The 5,811-nt window shown below is 40.0% G+C and overlaps 1 pseudogene; it reads left to right on the plus strand.

The window, feature by feature from the left end:
- The first annotated feature begins 259 nt into the window (after nt 1-259).
- On the plus strand, nt 260-3,022 carry LOC132649875 (uncharacterized; annotated as a pseudogene).
- The last annotated feature ends 2,789 nt before the right edge of the window (nt 3,023-5,811 follow it).

The raw sequence follows: 5,811 nt of genomic DNA on the forward strand, positions 1-5,811 counted from the left end.
TGGGGCTAACAAGTGTGTCGGTAACATTGAAAGGTCATGAATCTCCTGGACTGCTTAAAGTCGTTTCAAAGCAAACCATGAGATATGAATTTAAAGGTTTGTGAGAACCCAACAGTCAGCAAGGCTTTGTGCTGAGCTAGAACACGTCACTAACAGAACTTCTTTCATTTGTGGCATTCAGCTCTTATGATGATGATGTTCTCTCTGATACATATTTCCAATGACTTAGAAGAAGAGTGGTGATATCAGCATCCCCCAAATGGATCATGGCAATGACAACACTAAAAGGTAAAAACATAAAATATGATATATGTTCTTTACAGAACTTGGTTCTTTACAGAACTGTTGTATCTATCCTTAGGGTTCAGGAAAAAAAGCATCACATCCTGACAAGAGAGCTCATTTGTCTGAAACAAAATCATTCTCCATCCTGATTTCATTTCTGCTTCAAAGCATACTACTCCTGCAGTCAGACTGCCTCAGACCTGGCTTGGCAAGACAGAGCTAATGGTGGTACTGAGGCCACCATCAATTGCAAACCCATCTTGTTGATGTAATTTCCCAAGTAGTACATCTACTGCCTTCACCCCTTCAGGAAACACAATCCACAGAAGATTGTGGAACATTGGATAGCTGGTAGGTAATGCTTCCTGGCAAGGAAATCCCATTTGTAGGCTCCTCAATTTTCTTCCTGTGAAATGGTAACAGCATTATGCACAAGTTAGAATCACTGAAGAAGGTTGCATCCTTCCTTTTTGCTAAATGACTTATCAGGATATCTAGCATGATTTTCTCATATTCCTTATTGCTATAGTCAAAGATTTGAACTGATGGAAGAGCCAAATAAGTTGTTTCACACTATTTATGTGAAGTGTATGTATTGTGTCAAAGATGACACTGGTTCACCCAAAGTACCTCAACATACATTGTGCTGTACCCAAATGAAGTCAATTTTAGTAAGATGCAATATTGAATAAATAGCGGATACAAAATGCACATATCCACGATTCCTCATCTTTTACAAACATATTGTTTTGTGGTCCTGAGTTGTGAATGCAGCACCTCACACATAGTAAGCAATCATCACTCCATCCAGTTACAAATAGAAGTTTAATTTTGTGTTCATGCTGCTTTTAATTGTGCAATATTACACATAACTTTTTTTAGAAATGAACACTATTTAGGAAATATGAAAGTAATTATGATGGTGTCTTCTCCATTACTTGGTCAACTTACCATTCATTTTTTGTCCATGTTTACAATGTTACATTGAGATAGTTAAAGAAGTCACATATGGCCTACCACAGAGGGCCACTGAATGACACTACCAAGCAGAGTATCAAAGCAGATGCTGAGGCTCATAGATAAACTTTTGGTAGAGTGCAGGGAATCTTATGAAAGAAGGTGGAAATAGAAAGACCTGGAGGGGACAGAAGCTCCACAAGGAGAGCAACAGAACCAAAAAATCTGGGCCCAGGGATCTTTTCTCCAGCTGATACTCCAACCAAGGACCATGCATGGAGAAAACCTAGGACCCATGCACAGATGTAGCCCATGGCAGCTCAGTCTCCAAGTGGATTTCCTAGTAAGGGGAACATAGACTATCTGTGACTTGAACTCAGTGGCTGTCTCTTTGATCACGTCCATCTTACAGGGGAGCAGCCTGATGAGGCCACAGATGAGGAAGACAATGCAGCCAGTCCTGATGAGACCTGATAGGCTAGGGTCAGATGGAAGGGGAGGAGAACCTCCCCTATTAGTGAACTTGGAGAGGGGTATGGGAGGAGATGAGGGAGGGAGGGTGGGATGGAGAGAGAATGAGGGAGAGGGCTACAGCTGGGATGCAAAGTGAATAAATGTTAATTAATATAAAAAATAAAAATTAAAAAAGAAATCACATATTCTTTGTTTTACATAAATGGGCATAATGTGTACATTATGTTTCTTTTTGTTTCTTTCTTCTAAAGGGTTTACAGATATTAAGGTGTTCTAGTAAGAATCATGCAATAATCCACTACAATAATTTGAGCATTCCTTTTTTTGGAACACTCACTAAAGTTATATATAATAGTTCTGTTTTGCAAAGATGGATGCAGTAAGCATCACCTTCAATGATACTACAAACTCTTTTTCCACCGTTAGCTCTAAGTATTGAAATTCCTAGTCAACAAATAGAAACATAGCAGCATTTGAAGGATACTGTTAAATCATGTCTAAAACATCTTACAATCTGGACTCCTGCCATAGTCATAGATCTCAAAGCCTTATACATATTTAACTAGTGTGTAGAACCATAATAGCGTATATAAACTATTTAAATAAACTGTTGAGTTGGTAGCGACAACTGTGGATAATTAGTAAACCATGACTTATAAGTTTCCCAACCCTTCCATCATGTTCCTGACTTGATATTACACTTGTTCTACCTCATTTTCAGATTTTCTGGGGCAAAGGAGTGGATCTTCAGATTGACTGGTTTCCTTTGTAGCCTCCTATCTTTGGAGTTTGGAATAATCCTTGCAAGCAGCAGACACTGGTGCCTAGGGAATCCAATGATAAATTGTTCAGCTTGTGTACATTGGACTCTGGGAAGCTTATTACTATCTAGACCTTATCATCTCTAGTTCTGTGACCAGAATTCTGGTACACAGACTTGTCAACTCGAACTGGATCATTTTACCTGAATTTTGATGTGCACAGACTCTGATATTACTGGTAATGCTGATAAAACCTTTGCTGTGGTTTTTAGCTCATCAGATCTTAGGGTCAGCAATTGTCAAAGTCCCAGTCCCTGAGATTCAATTACTGTGCTATAAATGCTCTGTCTTAACTCTGGTTGTCAGCAGCCTAAGAAACCATGTAGTACATTTTTTATGGCAAAACCAACCTTGACTTTCCACCCACCTTTTCAGTTAAGAAAGCAACCCTGATAAGCAAGCACAGCACTCATGTGTTCCCAGTAGGTATCACCCCAACACTCTTTGGTGTGATTATGTTCCTCTTTCTTTTATTTTTTTATTAATTACACTTTATTTATTTGTATCCCCCCATTAACTTACATTAGGGACAAGTTAGAATCACTGAAGAAGGTTGCATCCTTCCTTTTTGCTAAATGACTTATCAGGATATCTAGCATGATTTTCTCATATTTCTTATTGCTATAGTCAAAGATTTGAACTGATGGAAGAGCCTATCCCTGCCTATCCCACACTCCCTCCCCTTTCTGCATACATGCCACTCCCCAAGTCCACTGATAGGGGAGGTTCTCCTCTCCTTTCTGATCTTAGTCTATCAGTTCTCATCAAAAGTGGCTGCATTGTCCTCTACAGTGGCCTGGTATGGCTGCTCCCCCCTCAGGGGGAGGTGATCAAAGAGCAGGCCAATCATATTATGTCAGAGAAAGTCCCTCTTCCCATTACTATGTAACCCACTTGGACACAGAACTGCAATGGGCTACATCTATGCAGAGGTTCTAGGTTATCTCCATAAGTAGTCCTTGGTTGGAGTATGAGTCTCTGGGAAGTTCCCTGTGTTCAAATTTTCTTGTTCTGTTGCTCTCCTTGTGGAGACCCTGTTCTCTCCAGCTCTTACTATTTCCCACTTCATATATAAAATTCCACTCACTCTGCCCAACAGTTGGCCATGAGGCTCAGCATCTGCTTTGATACTCTGCAGGGCAGAGGCTTTCAGAGGCCCTCTGTGGTAGGTTCCTAGTTTGTTTCCTGTTTTCTTCTTCTGGGTCAGCCACTTTCGACCCAGAGAAGAGCATGTCTGATTGCATGCGGGTTGATGCCCCAGGTCCCGCCTCTGAGAAAAAGGTATCGTACGGGTCTGATGCTCTTTGGGTGGATGACACCTAAATGAACATCAGTACAAAGTCCCAATTTATTTCTAATATCAGAGATCAGACCTCTACTCTTGCCTGATGCCTCTAAAACAAAAAGGGGGAACTATAGAGAGCTGCGTAATGCTGTACCTTAAAGATGGAGCTGGTTTCCGCCTTCCAACTTCCCAATGGTGAGTGGTCTCTGTCACAAACAACTCGATATTAGGCTAAGGCTAAGGATCTGGCTTGCTTCTGTGTATGTGGACCTATCTGCATTGCCCACGAGGCACGCTGGGGTTGGCTACCCAGAGGCTATTTTAAGCTGTGGGCTGGCTTTCTCCAGGGTCAGAAGATTGTTCAAGGTTCTTAAATAAACTGCATTGAGAAGAACAAAAAAAAAAAAAGATCAGAAAGAAGGAGAGGAGGACCTTCCCAATAGACTTAGGAAGAGGCATGCATACAGAAAGGGGGGGTGGGACCAGGATGGGCTGAGGGAGGGGCTTATGAGGGGGATACAAAAGGAATAAAGTGTAATTAATAAAAGTTAAATAAAAAAAGACACAGACTAACAGAATGGATGCGTAAACAAAACCCAGCAATCTGTTGTATACAAGAAACACACCTAAGTCACAAAGATAGACATTACCTGAGGGTAAAGGGATGGAAGATGGATTTCCAAGCAAATGGATGCAAGAAGCAAGCAGGAGTAGCCATTCTAATATCTGATAAAATAGACTTTCAACCAAAATTAATCAAAAGAGATGGGGAAGGACACTTCATACTCATCAAGGGAAAATTCCACCAGGAAGACATCACAATCCTGAACATCTATGCCCCAAATATAAGGGCACCCACATTTGTGAAAGAAACATTGATAAAACTTAAACCACACATAGATCCACACACAATAATAGTGGGAGACTTCAACACCCCATTCTCAACAAAGGAGAGGTCAACTAAACAGAAATTAAACAAAGAAACAATATCTCTAACAGAGGTCATGAATCAAATGGACCTAACAGACATTTACAAAACCTTACACCCAAACACAAAAGAATTTACCTTCTTCTCAGCACCTCATGGAACCTTCTCCAAAATAGACCACATAGTTGGTCACAAAGCAAGCTTCAACAGATACAAGAAGATTGAAATAATCCCTTGTATCTTGTCTGATCACCATGGAATAAAGCTGGACCTCAATAACAACAGAAATAGCAAAAAGCCTACACATACATGGAAACTGAACAACTTGCTACTAAAAGACAGCTGGGTCAGGGAAGAAATAAAAAAAGACATTAAAATCTTCCTAGAACTCAATGAAAATACATACACAACACAACATACCCAAACTTATGGGACACAATGAAGGCAGTGCTAAGAGGAAAGTTCATAGCACTAAGTGCCTTCAAGAAGAAATTCTAGACAGCGCATTCAAGCAACTTAATGGCTCATTTAAAAACCCTAGAAAAAGAAGAAGCAGACAGACCTAGAAGGAGTAGACGGCTGGAAATAATCAAACTCAGAGCTGAAATCAATCAATTAGAAACAAATAAAACAATTCAAAGAATCAATGAAACCAAGAGCTGGTTCTTTGAGAAAAGCAACAAGATAGACAAACCCTTAGCCAAGCTAAGTAAAAGGCAGAGAGACACCACCCAAATCAACAAAATCAGAAATGAAAAGGGGGATATAACTACAGACACTGAGGAAATCCAAACAATCATTAGGACTTACTTCAAAAGTCTATATGTCACAAAATTTGAAAATCTAAACGAAATGGACAATTATCTTGATTGATTTGACTTACAGAAGCTGAATCAGGAACAGGTAAATCAATTAAATACTCCTATATGCCCCCAAAGAAATAGAAGCGGTCATCGAAAGTCACCCAACCAAAAAGAGCCCAAGACCAGATGGCTTCAGTGCAAAATTCTACCCATACCTTCAAAGAAGAGCTAACACCAATTGTCTTCAAATTATTCCAC

The sequence above is a fragment of the Meriones unguiculatus genome, chromosome X (genome assembly GCF_030254825.1).
Source record: "Meriones unguiculatus strain TT.TT164.6M chromosome X, Bangor_MerUng_6.1, whole genome shotgun sequence".
In the NCBI taxonomy this organism is placed as follows: Eukaryota; Metazoa; Chordata; class Mammalia; order Rodentia; family Muridae; genus Meriones; species Meriones unguiculatus.